The 22,616-nt window shown below is 42.5% G+C and overlaps 1 protein-coding gene across 1 annotated transcript in view; it reads right to left on the bottom strand.

Moving 5' to 3' along the window:
* The window catches only part of ANKK1 (ankyrin repeat and kinase domain containing 1), an 86,973-nt gene that overhangs the window by 40,907 nt on the left and 23,450 nt on the right, over positions 1 to 22,616 (bottom strand). The window lies entirely within an intron of this gene.

The raw sequence follows: 22,616 nt of genomic DNA, 5'->3' as shown, positions 1-22,616 counted from the left end.
GTCCAAATGACAGATACAACAACAGAACCCGAATGGACTGCATTATAGGTGGGATAGGTCAGGTGCCATTTATGTCCATTGTCTGATAGATCCCGCAATGCTTTGTGGTTTCCATTAATGGCTGAATCCATGACAGATGGAAACAAAGACAAATGTTACATTCCATTCGCTTAAACTCTACCTGTCACTTCCGATGAGTTTGATGTATATGACATATGGTAATACGTTAGGAGTGCAATTATTTTTGGGTATTATTAGAGATGAGCGAACACTGTTCGGAACAGCCGTTCCGAACAGCACGCTCACAGCACGCTCACAGCACGCTCCCATAGAAATGAATGGAAGCGGCCGGCACGCGGTGGGGTTAAGCAGCCGGCCGCCGGCAAAGTCTGCGTGCCAGGTGCTTCCATTCATTTCTATGGGAACGTGCTGTTCGGATCGGCTGATTCGAACAGTGTTCGCTCATCTCTAGTTATTATATATCTTATATACTGCAGTTTTTAGCCATTTTCTCCTCTGCATGCTGTATCTGTATACTGCTCACAGTAAGTAAAGGAGAATCTGCTTTATATTCAGGCTCAGACTGGCCCACAGGTGAACAGGAAAATTCCCTAAGTGGGCCCCTGGGCCAAGTGGGCCACCAACTTGACCGGGCATGATACAGTAAACTCATTGATATACAGATATTCATCAAATAGCATCTCATCCAGGTTATTCATACAGTACAATATAATGAGAAGATTATTTAATACATGACCCAGTGTTAGGATTGGGTCCCGCAGGCTTCCTGTCCAGCGCATAGCGCCACCTGCAGGCCAATCCAAACCTCGCCCTCGGCGCTGTACAGTAAGGTGTCTGGAGTCTAAGTCCAGCTTTCGGCCCACTGAGCATGCTCAGACATTTTGGAGTCACTCAGAGGCTGCCATTCTCTCCCTACTGAGCATGCTCAGACATTTTGAGTTCGCTCAGAGGCTAAGTCCCATTTTGGCCATACTGAGCATGATCGGTGATGTCATGCCACCGCCCCTGTTGGGCGGGGACTAGCCTTTAAATAGTGTGAGCCGACGCCCGCCCGGTGCTCACACTTTGACTAAAATTGAGACAGGAGGTTAGGGCCAGGTTCCTGTTAATGCTAGGTTGTCAGATCAGGGATCTAAACTAGGACTCCTTGGCTCTGCCAGAAGGAATCCCCTAAACCTATTGGTACTGTGCAATCATATTGTTGCTCCCTAGCTGTTTGGAGCCCTTTGTGTTACTGACCAGGGGTGACGTTTAACCCCTGGCAGCCTTTCCTGTGTAGCAGGCTGAAGCTTGTACTAGTGCCTATCCCTCTGCTGTGTTTTAGCAGAGGTCTTTTGCAAGGCTTCATTCAGCTTCACCCAGCGGCTTTGCACAGGTGCACTCTCCCAGTGAGGTTAACTGGTGAGTGTGTGTTTGCAGTTAATTCACACCAGCACCGCACAAACACCACTGCCAGTGCAGTTAACTGGTGGTTAGCCTTTCAGGCACACGGCCGCCCCTTCCTTCTGGGGCTTGTGGACCTCACTGCAGTGTCTGCAGTCCAGTGGTTCTGTCATTGTTAAAATATTATTTTCATATATATAGACTGAACCGTAACACCCAGTTAATTTTTATTTACTGTGGACACACTGGGCGGCTTAGATGACATCTAGAATCGGGTCAACCAGTATCGTTCCTCCCGGGGCCCCATCTTATCAATCACAATGTAGGGTCCCCAATAACCAACCATCTTGCTGCATCTTGCCGCTGCCTGAGGCCTGCTGCTGTGTGGGCACATATCCCAAAGAGGGTCCTAGCTAACTGCACGAGTCAGGAAGAAAGAATGACAGGTAAGGGCTTGGCGACCAACAAATGAAAAATAAAATAAGTTGGCTAAATTTTAGGAATATGCAAATAAGAGTCTGAGTAATTTTATTGTTACTGTACACTGGTCACACACAATGAATTCAAGGCAAAGCTCACTTAAAGGGAGTCTGTCAACAAAGCCCAACATATCAACCACAGCTAGGTTTTGGTGACAGGCTCCCTTTAAGTAGATTGTGTACATATGAAATGCATAATGGTCCATTAGAAAAGCTGTCTTCTATCATTTCTGTGCTTTGTATGTAGCTAGGAAAGCCCTGCAAAGTCAAACTAGGGCTTATTTTTGGAGAAACTGAGTAGTGTGAAATTTGCCCTAGTGTGCATATCTGAGCTAGGAAAATTATGAACATACGTGAATAGGAATAGTGACATTCTGTATACAGGACCGTGTAATATAATACATGTCAACACTATTGTAGTAAAATTCTATGTTTTGTAAAATAAAAAAAAATAAAAAATAGAAGCGTAAAACTTATTCATCTCCGATGAACATTTAATAATCCTCATAATTTGGCGGTAGGAAATATCGTATTTCCTTCTTCCCTAATGCGTTCCAATGGCTCACATGATCTTCCTTTGAAGCCACACGAGTTACATAGTACATCGGTAATGTATTACTATCACCGACCATATCCAATGGCAAATTAATTAGGTACTTAAAAAGTAATTCTACCTTCCTGTAGAATAAGAGGAAAACAAGATTTATTGTATCTCAGGTTAGGGCAGATCTTTGTTCGGTAATGTACATAGATCCGTAATGGGATATTCTCAATATGTTCCATAATTAAACACATGTATGTATTACATTTATTTATTTAACAATAAAATACTTTCTTACTATTGCAGATTTATCCAAATGGCCATGCTGAAAAACATCAAGTGCAGTGCAGGAGAAGGAATATTACAACCGCTGAAGTGAAGCCTCAGGACAAAATCAATGATTCATAGGAGCTCAGAGCTTTGTAGAAATGGGTTAAATAACAGAGCACGTGCAGAACTCTAAGATGGAACAGTCACAGTTTTGTAGAATAGAAAAAATAAGGAATTTGCAATGCGTGACCAGTGAAGATCTAACTCACAGACCACCTCCGGTCAAGAGAAAAAAGATGTCACAGCCACTTCACTGTTCATCCAGGCACAGTCACTGATCAAGGCTGTGCTTAGGTAGAAAGCTTACCCTCATGTTGGATCAATGGTTAGCATTGTTAGGGCCTGAGCTCAAATTCTATCCTTGGTCACATCTGCCTTTAGTAATCCATTCGGGGAGTCAGCATGGGGACTCCCCCGAACGGACTACCGAATGCATTTGTAAGTGGTGTGCAGTGAAAGCACATGGATCCCATAGACTATAATGGGGTCCAAGTGCTTAGCGCGCGCTGAGTGCACAAATCATGCAGACAGGAAAGTAAATTGTGAAGTACTTTCCTGTCCGCATGTTCCCTGCGGAGATCTCGCAGCACGCACATGGACCCCATCATAGTCTATGGGGTTTGTGTGCTTTCACTGCACAGCACTTACAAATGCATTCGGTAGTCCGTTTGGGGGGTCACCATGGGGACTCCCTCGAACTGATTACCGACACAGATGTGAACGAGGCCTTCCCTAAAGAGGATCGTACACCATTTCTATCAACTCTAACTCTTTTTAATTCAACGTAGGTTGTGCTCTACTGATTCTGGCACAGTTGGAATTTTTTGTCTATCTTCCACCATTCCTGAGCAATTGGTGCTGTTAGGTTCAGCACCCATTATTCTAATTATGCTTTCTGCTGTCAGGTGACCTATTATCTATAGACTCCTGATATGACTGCAGTTAGAAGATCAGTTGTAGATTATGGTGTGGTGATGCAGGCGGGTATGGTGGCTTTGATGAGAGATTGTAACTACCCAGATGTTAACTATGGTCATGGTTCTACATTGTTTGCAAAGGGGAGAACATTTCTTAATCATAGTCCAGTTAGTAGAAGACTCAACTAGCAGGGATACTCTGCTGATTTTACTAAGGACAGAAGTTGTCAGACTAACCTGGTTTGCTTTTATGAAGAGGTGAGTAGAAGTCTGGACAGAAGGGAGGCTGTGGATATAGTGGACAGAGGGGAGGTGAGAGCTCCGGGATTTCTGAGCTGTTTTATCTCCTGCTCTTCCACTTATCATTTGGTATAATTGAATTTGGCTGATAAGGGCTGAGATAGAGAGTCTGGTACCTCTGTATGTAATACAAACTGACTCAGATCCAGCTCTGCTACATCAGCTTCTACATCAGCTTCATACTGTGGTAATTCATTTGCAACCAATCCCTCATTACTGACTGCAAACATAGCAGGTAGAAGAGCAAGTGAAACGTCACCCACCAATGTACCGAGAAAACAAGGAAGTGAAGAGAGCACACAGCATGCAGGTTGCTGAACAAGCGAGATGGGTATACCCCTTTAAGTTATGTAGCACAGTGCAGTCTATAGAGGATGGACATAGGATGCAAGCAGACTTGGGCAGACAGTGCTTGCAGAGGGGAGGGGCTGTTTTCCTCACAGCCTCCACACACGTCTGCAAACCAATTTCTCTGCACACTGGAGAAAATTTGCAATATCTCACATCTTACAATGTAAGAATTCTAATATGTATCTGTAACTACTTCTTGCTGCTTATGTTATTGAGTGTTTGAGAATCCACTTGGCAAATGTGAATAAATGTAAAGTTCTACATCTGGATAAAAATAATCTCCATACCACATATGTCCTAGACGGAGTAAATCTGGGAGATGTACTGGTGGAGAAGAACCTGGGTGTACTTGTAGATCATAGACTAAATTACAGCATGCAATGTCAATCAGCTGCTTATAAAGCCATCAGGATGCTGTCTTGTATTAAAAGAGGTATGGATTCATGGGTCAGGGATGTAATATTACCTCTACCTGTGGCCCCATCTGGTATATGCAGTTCAGTTCTGGGCACAAGTTCATAGAAAGGATGTCCTAGAGATGAAAAAGTTTCAAAGGATGGCTACAAACTGATAAAGGGCATGGAGGACCTCTGGTTCATTTTACATTACGTGCAAGGTGGATGGGATTCTGGCTAGTCTCAGCTACACATTGCAGCAAAACATCTGCAGCAGAATTGCGATTTCCAAAACGCTCGTCAATTATACTTATGGAAGTGCTGGCATTTTCTATATGGATATAAAGGCAGAATCTTTCCGCAATTTTTTTGCATCAATTTTCTGTGTGGAGCTTTAGCCTAAAGAAGTTAAAATTGTTTAGAATTAAAAAGAAACATTTAAGGAGAGACACGCTAAACCTGTATAAATATATAAATGGCCATACAAGAAATATGGGGAAAAGCTGTTCCATGTAAAATCCCCTCAAAAGGCAAGGGGCGTTCCCTCTGACTGCAGAAAGAAAAAGGTTTAATCTCCAGAGGCAACAAGTTTTCTTCACTGTAAAGACTGTAAATCTGTGGAATAACCTACCCAGGAACTTACTAACAGCTTCTTACAGAAAATAGCATAGATGCTTATGGAAACATATAGAATGATTATTTCCTTCACTCAGAGATATAACTTGAAGCACCAAATCCAAAATATAAAACAAGGCTCCCAAACATAGCAGGTAGCAGAGCAAGTGAAACACCGCCCGCCAATGTACCGAGAAAACAAGGAAGTGAAGAGAGCACACAGCATGCAGGTTGCTGAACAAGTGAGATGGGAATAACCCTTTAAGTTATGTACTATACAGAAAAGGACCTATCCAACCAACTTCTACAGAAGTATCAAATGGATAAAAGGATCCGCGCTTACCAACCGTAGTTCTTGTTGCATTCGTTTATTAAAGCCTCACACACAACGCGTTTCAAAACCGGAAGCTGGTTTCTTCTTCAGGTGTACAAAGGACATAGATACTGAGAGCATAGAACATGCGCCCCCATAGTGACCTCATCATTTTACAATTGTAGCAAAAAACACATCAAATGGACAAATGACAACCAATAAATAGTTAAGAAACAGAATAAGACTAACATTATGTCAGGAATACAATAAAAAACTACAAACATTTATGCAGTATATTGAAAATCTCTCCAGCATCCAGGCATATCTACCTGCGCATGTATTCATAAAAAGCCCGCCCTAAAGTATAATTATGCGTCATAGCCCATCGCTTGGGACGCATATGTGTCTCACATGCCGGAACTACTCTTGGAGCGCACATGTGTTCCATATATTGGATGTAGTTAAAAATAGTAAACCGCATAGACTACATGTTAAAAACCCAATTCGGGGTCACGTGTGCATGTGTGTCGACGGACTCTCAGCGATTCATAAAGGCGGTGTCGAAGCAGCCGAGACCCAGAACACGCATGTGCACGGAACATACCGGCTCCTATAAATCTGAACCCATAACAAGCAAAATAACAAATGTTATGGAGCACTACAAATATAGACACATATAGTCCTCTATTAAACAATAATACATAAAATAATGATACATGAAATTTACCACTCATTAAAATGATTGTATATGTATAAAAACGCTTTATGTTAATAATCAATAAAAATATATTCAACTCAAATTTAGAAGGGCTAAAAGTGTTAAAAATTTAATAGCCCCAAGTAGACTCAAATCCATAGCTCCCAAATCTGATACAAGCCCTACAACTGAAGGAAATGAAAAAGGAAGCTTTAGGTGTGGTAACAGGTTACATCAGAGCCGAGGGTGCGCTTGAACCCTTGTGCAGCCTCGGCTCTGCTACATCAGAGCCGAGGGTGCGCTTGAACCCTTGTGCACACTCTGCTTCATCAAGCTAATAGAATGCATTGGCCAGCGCTGATTGGCCAATGCATTCTATTAGCCCGATGAAGTAGAGCTGAATGTGTGTGCTAAGCACACACATTCAGCACTGCTTCATCACGCCAATACAATGCATTAGCCAGTGCTGATTGGCCAGAGTACGGAATTCGGCCAATCAGCGCTGGCTCTGCTGGAGGAGGCGGAGTCTAAGGTCGGACCTGAATGGAGACTGGTGTGGAGCGATCTTAGACTCCGCCTCCTCCAGCAGAGCCAGCGCTGATTGGTCGAGTTCCGTACTCTGGCCAATCAGCGCTGGCCAATGCATTCTATTAGCCCGATGAAGTAGAGCTGAATGTGTGTGCTTAGCACACACATTCAGCTCTACTTCATCGGGCTAATAGAATGCATTGGCCAATCAGCGCTGGCCAATGCATTCTATTAGCGTGAACTGAGTTTGCACAGGGGTTCTAGTGCACCCTCGGCTCTGCTACATCAGATTGCTACATCTGATGTAGCAGTGCCAAGTGTGCATCAGATGTGTAGTTGAGCAAAACTGACTCAGCACTGCTAAGTCTCTGCATTCGCATAGGAATGCATTGGCCAGCCTTCGGCCAATCAGCGCTGGCTCTGCCGGAGGAGGCGGAGTCTAAGGTCGGACCTGAATGGAGACTGGTGTGGAGCGATCTTAGACTCCGCCTCCTCCAGCAGAGCCAGCGCTGATTGGTCGAGTTCCGTACTCTGGCCAATCAGCACTGGCCAATGCATTTCTATGGGGAAAAGTTAGCTTGCGAAAATCGCAAACTGACAGGGATTTCCATGAAATAAAGTGACTTTTATGCCCCCAGACATGCTTCCCCTGCTGTCCCAGTGTCATTCCAGGGTGTTGGTATCATTTCCTGGGGTGTCATAGTGGACTTGGTGACCCTCCAGACACGAATTTGGGTTTCCCCCTTAACGAGTTTATGTTCCCCATAGACTATAATGGGGTTCGAAACCCATTCGAACACTCGAACATTGAGCGGCTGTTCGAATCGAATTTCGAACCTCGAACATTTTAGTGTTCGCTCATCTCTAGTTATTAACATAAAGTGTTTTTATACATATACAATCATTTTAATGAGTGGTAAATTTCATGTATCATTATTTTATGTATTATTGTTTAATAGAGGACTATATGTGTCTATATTTGTAGTGCTCCATAACATTTTTTTTTGTGCTTGTTATGGGTTCAGATTTATAGGAGCCGGTATGTTCCGTGCACATGCGTGTTCTGGGTCTCGGCTGCTTCGACACCGCCTTTATGAATCGCTGAGAGTCCGTCGACACACATGCACACGTGATTCCGAATTGGGGTTTTAACATGTAGTCTATGCGGTTTACTATTTTTAACTACATCCGGTATATGGAACACATGTGCGCTCCAAGAGTAGTTCTGGCATGTGAGACACATATGCGTCCCAAGCGATGGGCTATGACGCATAATTATACTTTAGGGCGGGCTTTTTATGAATACATGCGCAGGTAGATATGCCTGGATGCTGGAGAGATTTTCAATATACTGCATAAATGTTTGTAGTTTTTTATTGTATTGCTGACATAATGTTAGTCTTATTCTGTTTCTTAACTATTTATTGGTTGTCATTTGTCCATTTGATGTGTTTTTTGCTACAATTGTAAAATGATGAGGTCACTATGGGGGCGCATGTTCTATGCTCTCAGTATCGATGTCCTTTGTACACCTGAAGAAGAAACCAGCTTCCGGTTTCGAAACGCGTTGTGTGTGAGGCTTTAATAAACGAATGCAACAAGAACTACGGTTGGTAAGCGCGGATCCTTTTATCCATTTGATACTTCTGTAGAAGTTGGTTGGATAGGTCCTTTTCTGTATAGTACCATGCATACGTGCTTTCACGGTTAAGATCTGCCAGCTACTTGCCATTTTGTCTGTGAAGTGATATTTGAGTGCTGTGATCACTTCACAGCGCTTAAAGGTGATTCTATGTTGAATAATACTTTGTGGAATCACTTTAAAAGGGTAATGCATAAGGTGCCGCGCGGTGCTCTCTCTTGTGTTTCCTTTAAGTTATGTAGTACAGTGCAGTCTATAGAGGATGGACATATTGGTAATTTCTGATATTGTAGAGAGGTCTTTGGGCCCCCAGGCTCCAGGGCTTGTGGGGCCCCTATGTTCACTAGCCCTTCAGTCCTTGATTAAATTTGGAGGACCTATGTCAGACATATGTCTTTTTTTTACTGTACAAACTATGTAACTATACTCCATGATATCTTGCAACAAAAGACTTTGGACACAGTGGAAAAAGGTCAAGTTGAAGTGATAAGTGACTGTGTTCACATAATGCATTAAAAGTCATGTTAAACTTGGCTACATCTGTAAGTTTATTAGCTTTCTTTCAAAATGGCTCTGGTGTGTACATGTGTCTGAGAAAGAGAAATGGGACTGAGGTCATGAACTGATAGCAATCTCTGCTCAGAACTGTGTATGCAAACAGAAAAAGTAGGCAAACAGGAAAGCTGTGTTTTCAGCACCATGTGTTGGAAGGAAGATCAGTCTATGTTGGACTCTTAGGGTGAATTCACACTGAGTAAACGCTAGCTTATTCTGAACGTAAAACACGTTCAGAATAAGCGGCGTCTAAAGCAGCTCCATTCATTTCTATGGGAGCGGGGACACGAGCGCTCCCCATAGAAATGAATGGGCTGCTTCTTTCACTCCGTGCAGTCCCATTGAAGTGAATGGGGAGTGCCGGCGTATACGGCAAGCTCTGCTCATGCCGGAGCGTACACGCCGGCACTCCCCATTCACTTCAATGGGACTGCACGGAGTGAAAGAAGCAGCCCATTCATTTCTATGGGGAGCGCTCGTATCCCCGCTCCCATAGAAATGAATGGAGCTGCTTTAGACGCCGCTTATTCTGAACGTGTTTTACGTTCAGAATAAGCTAACGTTTACTCAGTGTGAATGCACCCTTAAACAGATCTTGACACAAGATTTGGGATATAAGCCAAGGCAAATAAATTTCATCCTCTAGTTTGATTAATATCTCTATTCATGTTGCAAAATATCTTTAAGAATGTGATGTTGGCTTTTAAAGTTGCTACCTTCCAATGGGTGGCGCTAGAGGCAAAGCTTTACTTTTGCCAGGTAATAAAGCTAACTTACATACTTTTCCCCAAAATTACCAGAGCAACATGCTTGGCCTTTACATGATAAGACAACTTTTCACACATCTTAGTCTCATTTAATAAAGCATGGGATTCTGGACAAAAATGTAACGCATAGAGATGAGCGAACAGCATTCGATCGAGTACATGTTCGATCGGACATCACGCTGTTCGCACTGTTCGATTCCATACGAACACCACGTTGAAAATGCACTTACAGTTCGATTCCCCTCTCACCTTCCCTGGGGCTTTTTCTGCACCAATAACAGAGCAGGGGAGGTGGGACAGGAACTACGACAATGAAGGCCATGAAAAAACTAGGAAAAAGTCATTGGCTGCCGAGGACATGTGACCTCAGATTCAAACGACATGCGACATCAGCTCCGATTCATTCTGTGCTTGCACTTAGTTAGAGACAGACATCTGCTGAGGGCTAGATAGGTTTTAGATTCTGCTAGGCAGGAATAGCAAAGAAGAACCACAACAGCTCCTTTAAGAGCTACACTAAAGGGAGAAGCTGAAACAAGCTCGGCACAGTGTCTACCCACAAACGCTAAAGTGGGATTCACAGCAATTAAGCCAGGCTGTATCCGCCCAACCCAGCTTTCCACGGTAGGGATTATACTAAGTGGGATACACTGAAATTGTATGCCCATATACACCATTTATACGCTTAATCCAGGGTTCAACAGTGTGTGTCCCCCTCCCCCTGAAACTAAGGGGTATACACTGAAATTCTCAGCCCATATACACTATATATGCTTCATACAGGTTGTCACGGTGTGTACCCACAAAAAAGCAGTGGGATATACATTCTAATTATCAGGCTATATACGCTTCATCCAGGTTGTCACGGTGTGTACCCACCAAACCATCAAAACCATCTAAAAATGCGCAAGGCTACCGGTAAGGGACGTGGACGAGGCCGGGGGCGTGGGAATGCTGCTGGGGAGCAAGGCCACGGTGCATTCCATGCCTACTCCTCAGGGGCAGCAAGCATTGCGTTTCTCCACAGTCCCCAGCTTGCTGGCCACATTAAGAAGGGTGCAGGGCACTTGTCTCATTACACAGTGAATGCAGAGGGGAAGGGCTGTTTTCCTCACAGCCTTCACACATGTCTGCAAACTACTTTCTCTGAGCACTGGACTGAGAACATTTGCAAAGTAAGAATTCTACTATGTATTTATAACTTTTTTTTTTTTTATTCGAGGAAGGTAAAAGTGAATAATAATTTTTCTGCCTTTTTCTGCGGTGTTTTTTTGTTGTGTTTCCTGTTTCCACAATGTGTGACCTTAGGCTCCATTCCCACAGAGTAACACGCCACTCATTTAGACACATAAACACGCGTCAGAGTCAGCGCTTCAAAACAGATCCCATTAATTTCAATGGGTGCCGACTTACGCGTGCTACACATTGAAATCAATGGGAGGCGTTATTTATAACACATTGATTTCAATGTGTAGCGTGCGTAAGTCGGCACCCATTGAAGTCAATGGGATCTGTTTTGAAGCGCCTCGCTCTGACACGTGTTTACGTGTCTAAATGACCGGCGCGTTACTCCGTTGTAATGAAGCCTAAGTCTAATACATTTTTGTTTGAGAATGCTGGTTGACTGTAGTTGTCTAGGTTCACACCTGCGCACTGTTTCCGCTTGGGGATTCCGTTCCCCATTCCACTTTAAAAAATGCAAGTAGGACTTTTTTCTCTGTATAGGGTAGACCCATTATAGTCTATGGGTTCCACAGGCTTTTTAACCCCTGAATGGAAACCCAAACTCAGTTGTGAACCTAGTGTAATAGATGCTTCACAGACCTTTGGCTGGAGATCACATACTACTTAGGGAAACATTTGGTGATATGTGCCATCACCATCACTTTGGCCTTAAGCACCTGTGGACCTTTCACGTCCTCGGGCACATGCGGTGTAATACAATGATGCTGAGTGGTGAGGAACACCCCCCCCCCCTCCACTCTTGACAGTACTCGTCCATAGACTAGTACTGGGGAGCGTTCCTCACTGCTCAGCGTCATCATATTACACTGCATGTGCCCGGGGACGTTTAAGGTCCACTTTAAAGCATGATGTTTACCAGTCCTTAGCATTGGATCAAAAACTTCATCGTATTTTTGCCTGATTTTTTATGTGTTGTTTTTGACAATGGAATCAAACGGGGATCTTTTTGATCATTTTTAATAGAGCAACCGGTCAAGTTATGATGGTGAAGACAAAATAAGATACTGCCTTCCAAGGAATTGGTTAAAACAGAATTCCTATCCTACTGAGAATATTACATAATGATATAATGAAACATATAACATGATAGAGTTGTCACTCTTATAACCATAATATAATACCGGAACCATCATAATCCTCAAATATTGTATAAGACCACCAGATATTTAACCTGTCTGAATATCAAAAAATATCCAAATCTGGTTTTTGGCCAACAGCGTTATGTTCCAATAGGAAAGATGATCATGAACTTCAGGAGAGAGGATGTTATTCATGTGTAGCAAGCAATCTATTAGAAAATATAGGGTCCAATTATTGTCAAAAACTAATGTTGAAGTAGTCTGTCTTGATTCCAATCTCCAAGACTGGCTTAATATGAATATCTAAAGTGGCTATCGGATACGAGTATTTGATCCCTGCCATTGACTGGACTCCTCTTATGATGCTCATTTTAAGCTCCCAAGTCTCGGGAGAGGATGAGACATAATTAAAAACATGAACATTTTAAACTAATCAGCGAATTTAATCTCCCACTAATCAACATAATCTATTCTCAACATGCTCCAGAGATTTTCATGCAAATGAGATTTTTCTAACACAATAACAACTTCATCTATTCATAGGCCTTTTAATTTAAGTTGGTCTTTTACAGATGTGCGTCTTTGTGCTAACATGGAATATCATGTATGTTAGAAAAGTTTATACATGAAATCATTAGTGAACTGATGACTCTAATAGGGCTAAGCCATTATTGTTCTAAACGTCAAATGCCCATAAATCAATGTCAGAGATTAACTGATGATCCAACATACATTTCATCCACTGAATCATCAGTTATCAGAGGTAAACAATACAATTAAAGAGGTATTCCCATCTCAGTTGTCGGGACAGATTAAGGTTAGATTCACGCCTGTGCCCCGATTCCATTTGGGGTTTCTGTCTCCCATTCTGCAAACAGGACACATTTTTTGGGTGGAAACCAGGCGGAAAACCAATGGACCGATAATAGTCTATGGGGTCCACGGGTTTCCGCAGGCAACCACTTTTTAAGTGGATTGAGATTCGGACTTTGGGGCTCCAAGTGGATCCATAGAACAGAAACTTTGCACATGTGTGAACCTAATTTAAGACTACCATGGGCCACAGGCTGTTTGAAGATTGCATCCCCACCAGGATCAGCTGAATTCCCAATTAATTTCCAGTGATAGGATGGGTTGGGTTGCACATGCAAGATGTATAGTGTGCACCCGGGATACTGTCAAACCCAAGGATTAGATTGTAACTGAAGACAATTTTATTTTTAATGGCTAACGGCTATAGGGTACAGGGGGAGGGGCTTCACGGTGGAAGAGCAGTATGCTCCCAATGGCAGGAGTAGGTACACACCTTCTACACTATGATGCTTATGGGAAGACTAGTTGCAGTCATGCAAGTATTTTCAGGTAAGTGTAGAATTCTACTGCCATTGTAGACCACCTCTATGTGGCATGCAGTGATTAAACTTGGATGGCCATTGAGATATTTGGGTGTCCATGGCCCCCACTACTGGTGGCCACCCGAAAAGGCCATATCAAAATCTGCCACTATCAGTCACTGTTTTTCTTTCTCTGCCGCGGAGGTATTACATTAGTTCCGTAACACCCATCAAAGGGAAAGAGACTCACATAAACAGAGTATCTCCATGTGCTCTGGTGTTCCCATAACTGCTATTTATTTCTGTTTAGCTGTTCATATTCTTGGTCACCTCGAACCACCCCAAAGACCATGAAAGACTGAGATTGAAATATCTCTTTATAAATTCCCTTTTAAAGAGGATCTCTCAGTTAGAAAATTAATTCCATACACCCTATTACATAATTTTGAGTTAATAAATTAGGGGCATCCTCTGTTCAGGTCTCTCATCCCTTTGGTTGGAGTTGCAGAGAGCACATCTCTTGCTCTTGAGGATCTATTCTCTACTGCATCACATGGACAACCCACCGATTTCTCACCCTTATAGTGACATTGTAGGGAAAATAGAACTTATTGCCAGATGTTCCCAAAGATTATAGCTGATTTTTAGCGTTGGAACCTTTCCTCCATGAAAACTTGGGTCAACTAACCAAACATGTTTATTTCAGTAAGAAGACAAAAAAGTGACTGGCAGCAGCTTATTTCCTGGGTCAACCAAAAAACCACATATCAAAATTCCACAAGTTGATCCAAGTTTGCCCTCCACAAGTTCCATCAGGAAAGAGCCAGATAGAACTTCTAAACTAAAGAGAAGCTTTTTAGCCATTGTTTTCTGCAGCCTCACCCTCCAGTGTATACACATTGAGGCTAGTGACTGTATCTGTTTATATTCTCAGTTCTGTACTTCGAAGAAAAGAATTTGTTTGAAGATTCCAACATAAGTAAAACAATCCACGGGCTGTCAAGTGCGCCGTACCTCTGTAAACGCTGCTGTCACGCTCGAATCAGAAGTGTAAGCTGTTTAGACTTTCCCTATGTTTCACCGAAGATCAGCAAAGCGGCCGCGTTAAAGTAGTGACTGTGCGCTCATGTAGTATAACTGGCTTAACAAGCCTGCCAAGCAAGTTGGTTTGGCAAGTGTCATTTCCCGAAAACTATCTCAAGAAGTATTTCAAGTATGAGTCACTTTGAAAAGTGCTGAGCAAAAACAAAGTCGTGTGCGGGATTGTATATTTTCAAGAGAAGTGTCACAAAGCAGTCATGAGTGTCCGGTCGATGAAAACATCTTATAGCTTGACGAAGTACTATCCTCTTATTAGTATTATATTTTGCTAAGGACATCTAGAGTTTCAGCAAATATCCACTATTTTAGTTTACAGGTTGAGCTATCCTGTATCAAATAATATCTTCATCAGGGTTAAACTAGTCCACTGGGTGAGCCCCCTGCCTTTAGGGGGCCCTACCAGAAATCCACTGCTTTGTTTTATATTACTTAAAGGAAGACTAAAACCTCCTCCAAGCATATTTAACTGCCCCCACCATTGTATTAAAGGGTACATTACATAGATAAATAACATGCCTTTGAAAGTAATATGCAAATTAGGTATTTGATGCACAAGGCATGACTTCAGTTCCCGGGCCACCACTCTTGCAACTCAGACCTTTCCCTCTCCTGCCTATTCCACCCCATGCAGTGGAGATTAATTTCACAATGCTATGATGTCACCCATATAATTAGGCAATATCGTCTGTAGGCTGAAAAGAGGGGGGGGGGGGGGGGGGGTATTGGCCATTATTCCAGAGTTCCTCCTAAAAAAAAATTCCAATTTAAGCACTGCTTATAGGGAATTTTTCATCAGAAAATGACCCATTGTTTTATGGTAATTATGTTTTTAGGTTGAACCCATTTTTAAGATTTTTCTGTGATTTTTATTTTCGTTTTCCATGTAAACATCTATACAAAAAAATACTAAATCCGTGACTTATTCATATATCCGTGACTTATTCATAGAGGTCATTAAGCCTAAGAATATGCTGAGGCTTCTGCTCCATACCCTTCACTCTATTCTGTTCACTTTTTGATAGTCATTCCATTATCATCAATAGTCAGGAATACAGTGACAGATAACACTCCTCAATGGGTGATCGGTACAGCTTATCTACTGTACACGCTCCCTGCACATTGGCCTTTGCACAGGTCTCAGATTATATGTAGAATATTCTCTCATAGAAGTCAATGAGTCATCTACAGACTATTGATCCATATAAAATGCAGTTTAGACATTCAGGCAACATGGCTGCCTTCATAATCAAGTACAGAAATATAAAGAAAGCCAGAACATAATAATAATAATAATAATAATAATAATAATAATATAATTAAAAAATAATACATTATTTAAACACACTGGGTTGGTAGTACCAGACTAATTGATTGGTAACACATGAAAAGGTACTCCTGAAATACAAATATGCTAAAACATAACTTTTAATAGTCTAAATAAAATCTCCAAAACTCGTTCCCCCCCAAAAATAAAATACCAAAACTCCCAACCCTATGTTTAGGATAAGATATTATATGAGGGGAGGGTAAGAGTGTTCCTAGTCGGTTCTATGTTATTGCCTATAATATCTCACTGGAGATATCCTAACAATAGAACTTGTACGAGACCCCCACTCCATGTCCCCTCTGACACTCAATTAGGCCCATATGCAGTCCTAACAAGGACCTGGACAAGGACCTGGACAAGGAATCCCTGGCTGTGATCATTGCCGGGGCTTGCCATACCTAACTTATGCAGCCCGATAGTAATCTCCCCAGTAATAGAGAGCCCCCAATAATTGAGGGGTTTGCAATAGAGAGCTCTCAGTGGGGTATTGGATTTAAGAGGTGGTACGGGATACATCTATATACAACCCACGAATGAATACTGGGGCTACAATGTATTCCTGATATCATTACTAAATACCTGACCAACCATTTAAATACAGGTTAGGACTGCATATGGGCCTAATTGAGTGTCAGAGGGGACACGGAGTGGGAGTCTCGTACAAGTTCAATTGTTAGGATATCGCCAGTGAGATATTATAGGCAATAACATAGAACCGACTAGGAACACTCTTACCCTCCCCTCATATAATATCTTATCCTAAACATAGGGTTGGGAGTTTGTGAGACTGCACAATCCCTACCTTTTGTGTGTCTTTTTTGGTATTTTATTTTTTTGGGGGAACGAGTTTTGGAGATTTTATTTAGACTATTAAAAGTTATGTTTTAGCATATTTGTATTTCAGGAGTACCTTTTCATGTGTTACTAATACATTATTTAATAAGAAATTAATAATATACATTTTTATAATGATAATCCTACTAATATTATAAAACTAATATTATAAATGTGAAACTTGGTATGTTTGGATGTTTGTTACTCAATCACGCAACAGTGGCTGAACGGATTTGAATGAAATTTGGCACATAGATAGTTTGTAACCTTGATTAACATATAGGCTACTTTTTATCCTAGTATATGGCATGGCTTCACAACTGTTATGAATTTATGTTCACATACTATACTAAACAGCTCTTGCAGCAGCCTTATTTCAGCTTCTGATAAAGCCAGGCCTATTATCTCTATATGTAAACACAAAGCTAATCCTCAGTCCATTGTGTACATGCATCTGCATATTATCTGATCTTCTTCAGACACACTGGATGGGAAAACACCTTAAATCTGAATTAGCAGTTTCCCAATTTTAAACATGACAGGAAAAAGAAAATCTAATTTGTCCCAAAATTCTATAACAACAAGAGCTATGAAGGTAGCCAGAAGCCACAGACTTCTCCTCATGTAGAGATGAGGGGAATCATCGATGCCAACAACACAATCATTATAAGGCATCCCACTGAGCTGAGATGCTGAAACAATCACAGGCATGGTGCGAACAACAAGTTTAGCAGCAGGCCAGCTTGAGAGCTGCCTAAACGCTGGAGCATGCAGATCATTGACGCCATCAACACACTCATTATATGGCTTCCCAGCAAGCTGCTGAGATGCTAGAACAATCATGAGCACAGCGCAAGGAACAAGTTCAGTGGCAGGACAGCCTGACAGCTGCAAGACCGCCAGAGGAAGTGGATCATCAACGCCATCAACACACTCATTATATGGCCTCCCAGTGAGCTACTGAGATGCCAGAACAATCACAGGCACGGTGTGAGGAACAAGTTCAGTAGCAGGACAGCTTGAGAGTTGTCGAAACACAATTTGCTGAATATAGGCGGATCTTCGATTTCCAACAACACGAAGATGAAGTCGCGGGCAGAGGCTAATGTGTGTATATATATATATATATATATATATATATATATATATATATATATATATATAGTCCTATGAAAAAGTTTGGGCACCCCTATTAATCTTAATCATTTTAGTTCTAAATATTTTGGTGTTTGCAGCAGCCATTTCAATTTGATATATCTAATAACTGATGGACACAGTAATATTTCAGGATTGAAATGAGGTTTATTGTACTAACAGAAAATGTGCAATATGCATTAAACCAAAATTTGACCGGTGCAAAAGTATGGGCACCTCAACAGAAAAGTGACATTAATATTTAGTAGATCCTCCTTTTGCACAGATAACAGCCTCTAGTCGCTTCCTGTAGCTTTTAATCAGTTCCTGGATCCTGGATGAAAGTATTTTGGACCATTCCTCTTTACAAAACAATTCAAGTTCAGTTAAGTTTGATGGTCACCGAGCATGGACAGCCCGCTTCAAATCATCCCACAGATGTTCAATGATATTCAGGTCTGGGGACTGGGATGGCCATTCCAGAACATTGTAATTGTTCCTCTGCATGAATGCCTGAGTCGATTTGGAGCGGTGTTTGGACATTGTATGGCTGAAATATCCATCCCCGGCGTAACTTCAACTTCGTCACTGATTCTTGAACATTATTCTCAGGAATCTGCTGATACTGAGTGGAATCCATGCGACCCTCAACTTTAACAAGATTCCCGGTGCCGGCATTGGCCATAAAGCCCCAAAGCTTGATGGAACCTCCACCAAATTTTAGAGTGGATAGCAAGTGTTTTTCTTGGAATGCAGTTTTTTTTGGACACCATGCATAACGCCTTTTTGTATGACCAAACAACTCAATCTTTGTTTCATCAGTCCACAGGACCTTCTTCCAAAATGAAGCTGGTTTGTCCAAATGTGCTTTTGCATACCTCAGGCGACTCTGTTTGTGGTGTGCTTGCAGAAACGGCTTCTTTCTCATCACTCTCCCATACAGCTTCTCCTTGTGCAAAGTGCACTGTATTGTTGACCGATGCACAGTGACACCATCTGCAGCAAGATGATGCTGCAGCTCTTTGGAGGTGGTCTGTGGATTGTCCTTGACTCTTCTCACCATTCTTCTTCTCTGCCTTTCTGATATTTTTCTTGGCCTGCCACTTCTGGGCTTAACAAGAACTGTCCCTGTGGTCTTCCATTTCCTTACTATGTTCCTCACAGTGGAAACTGACAGGTTAAATCTCTGAGATAACTTTTTGTATCCTTCCCCTGAACAACTATGTTGAACAATCTTTGTTTTCAGATCATTTGAGACCGGGCTGTCCATGCTCGGAGACCATCAAACTTAACTGAACTTGAATTATTTTGTAAAGAGGAATGGTCCAAAATACTTTCATCCAGGATCCAGGAACTGATTAAAAGCTACAGGAAGTGACTAGAGGCTGTTATCTTTGCAAAAGCAGGATCTACTAAATATTAATGTCACTTTTCTGTTGGGGTGCCCATACTTTTGCACTGGTCAAATTTTGGTTTAATGCATATTGCGCATTTTCTGTTAGTACAATAAACCTCATTTCAATCCTGAAATATTACTGTGTCCATCAGTTATTACATATATTAAACTGAAATGACTACTGCAAACACCAAAATATTTAGAACTAAAAATGATTAAGATTAATAGGGGTGCCCAAACTTTTTCATAGGACTGTATATATACACTAGCCTCTGCCCGCGTCTTCCCGTGACTATATATATGTCCCCTTTAAAAGTGGTTAAAAAAATGGTCAATATGGGACAAAAGTCTGTAAATTCAAAATGTCTGTATTACCAAAGACATAATAAAAACTATAATGAGACACAAGTCCAATGATGACATCCAAAATTTCCCAAGCTGATTTTGCATACAGATTATTTTCATAATAAAGTCCTAATTAGAGATGAGCGAACAGTGTTCTATCGAACTCATGTTCGATCGGATATTAGGCTGTTCGGCATGTTCGAATCGAATCGAACACCGCGTGGTAAAGTGCGCCATTACTCGATTCCCCTCCCACCTTCCCTGGCGCCTTTTTTGCTCCAATAACAGCGCAGGGTAGGTGGGACAGGAACTACGACACCGGTGACGTTGAGAAAAGTAGGCAAAACCCATTGGCTGCCGAAAACATGTGACCTCTAATTTAAAAGAACAGCGCCGCCCAGGTTCGCGTCATTCTGAGCTTGCAATTCACCGAGGACGGAGGTTTCCGTCCAGCTAGCTAGGGCTTAGATTCTGGGTAGGCAGGGACAGGCTAGGATAGGAAGGAGAAGACAACCACAACAGCTCTTGTAAGAGCTAAATTCCAGGGAGAAGCTTGTCAGTGTAACGTGGCACTGACGGGCTCAATCGCCGCAACCCAGCTTTCCCAGGATCCTGAATGGAATACACTGTCAGTGTATTCCCGTATACCCGATATATACCCCCGATACCCGTTCCAACGGTGTGCCCCCCCACCTTCACCCCAGAAATACCCTGCAAGTCCCCTAGCAATAGAATTGGGGCTATATACACCCACTATTTTTGCTACTGCCATATAGTGCTATTGTCTGACTGGGAATTCAAAGAATATATTGGGGTTACGTGCACCCACAATTTTTACTACTGGTATACAGTGCCATTGTCTGACTGGGAATTCAAAGAATATATTGGGGTTATAAATACCCTCATTTCTTGCTACTGCCATATAGTGCCAGTTTCTGACTGGTAATTCAAAGAATATATTGGGGTTACGTGCACCCACAATTTTTACTACTGGTATACAGTGCCATTGTCTGACTGGGAATTCAAAGAATATATTGGGAATACAAATACCCTCATTTCTTGCTACTGCCATATAGTGCCAGTTTCTGACTGGTAATTCAAAGAATATATTGGGGTTACGTGCACCCACAATTTTTACTACTGGTATACAGTGCCATTGTCTGACTGGGAATTCAAAGAATATATTGGGGTTATAAATACCCTCATTTCTTGCTACTGCCATATAGTGCCAGTTTCTGACTGGTAATTCAAAAAATATATTGGGGTTACGTGCACCCACAATTTTTACTACTGGTATACAGTGCCATTGTCTGACTGGGAATTCAAAGAATATATTGGGGTTATAAATACCCTCATTTCTTGCTACTGCCATATAGTGCCAGTTTCTGACTGGTAATTCAAAGAATATATTGGGGTTACGTGCACCCACAATTTTTACTACTGGTATACAGTGCCATTGTCTGACTGGGAATTCAAAGAATATATTGGGGTTATAAATACCCTCATTTCTTGCTACTGCCATATAGTGCCAGTTTCTGACTGGTAATTCAAAGAATATATTGGGGTTACGTGCACCCACAATTTTTACTACTGGTATACAGTGCCATTGTCTGACTGGGAATTCAAAGAATATATTGGGGTTATAAATACCCTCATTTCTTGCTACTGCCATATAGTGCCAGTTTCTGACTGGTAATTCAAAGAATATATTGGGGTTACGTGCACCCACAATTTTTACTACTGGTATACAGTGCCATTGTCTGACTGGGAATTCAAAGAATATATTGGGAATACAAATACCCTCATTTCTTGCTACTGCCATATAGTGCCAGTTTCTGACTGGTAATTCAAAGAATATATTGGGGTTACGTGCACCCACAATTTTTACTACTGGTATACAGTGCCAATTTCTAACTAGGAATTCAAAATGCGCAAGGCTCCCGGAAAGGGACGTGGACGAGGCCGTGGGCGAGGTCGGGGGAATGGTTCTGGGGAGCAAGGTAGCAGTGAAGCCACAGGGCATCCCGTGCCTACTCCTGTGGGGCAGCAAGCATTGCGCCACTCCACAGTGCCAGGGTTGCTTGCCACATTAACTAAACTGCAGGGTACAAACCTTAGTAGGCCCGAGAACCAGGAACAGGTCTTGCAATGGCTGTCAGAGAACGCTTACAGCACATTGTCCAGCAGCCAGTCAGACTCTGCCTCCTCTCCTCCTATTACCCAACAGTCTTGTCTTCCTTCCTCCCAAAATTCCGAAGCTTTACAGAACAATAACCCAAACTGTCCCTGCTCCCCAGAGCTGTTCTCCGCTCCTTTCATTGTCCCTCAACCTGCCTCTCCACGTCACGATTCCACGAACCTAACAGAGGAGCATCTGTGTCCAGATGCTCAAACACTAGTCTCCTCCATCTCCGTTCGATTTGGTGGTGGATGACCAGCAACCCACCCTCATCGACGATGATGTGACGCAGTTGCCGTCAGGGCATCCAGTTGACCGGCGCATTGTGCGGGAGGAGGAGATGAGACAGGAGTTGGAAGAGGAAGTGGTGGATGATGAGGACACTGACCCGACCTGGACAGGGGGGATGTCAAGCGGGGAAAGTAGTGTGGATGTTGAGGCAGGTGCAGCACCAAAAAGGGTAGCTAGAGGCAGAGGCAGAGGTCAGCAGCTTAGGCGAAGCCAGGCCACACCCGGAATCTCCCAAGATGTTCCAGTTCGTACCCAGCCCCGAAAAACTCCCACCTCGAGGGCACGTTTCTCGAAGGTGTGGAGTTTTTTCAAGGAATGCGCCGAGGACAGATATAGTGTTGTCTGCACAATTTGCCTCTCGAAATTGATTAGGGGCTCTGAGAAGAGCAACCTGTCCACCACTTCAATGCGCCGTCATTTGGAATCCAAGCACTGGAATCAGTGGCAGGCAGCAACGGCAGGACAAAGGCCGCCTGCCGTTCACGCCACTGCCACTGCCTCTGCCACTGCCTCTGCC

The sequence above is a fragment of the Leptodactylus fuscus genome, chromosome 6 (genome assembly GCF_031893055.1).
Source record: "Leptodactylus fuscus isolate aLepFus1 chromosome 6, aLepFus1.hap2, whole genome shotgun sequence".
NCBI lineage: Eukaryota > Metazoa > Chordata > Amphibia > Anura > Leptodactylidae > Leptodactylus > Leptodactylus fuscus.
The sequence above is the reverse complement of the archived record's forward strand: the minus strand, read 5'-3'. Positions and strand labels throughout refer to the sequence as shown.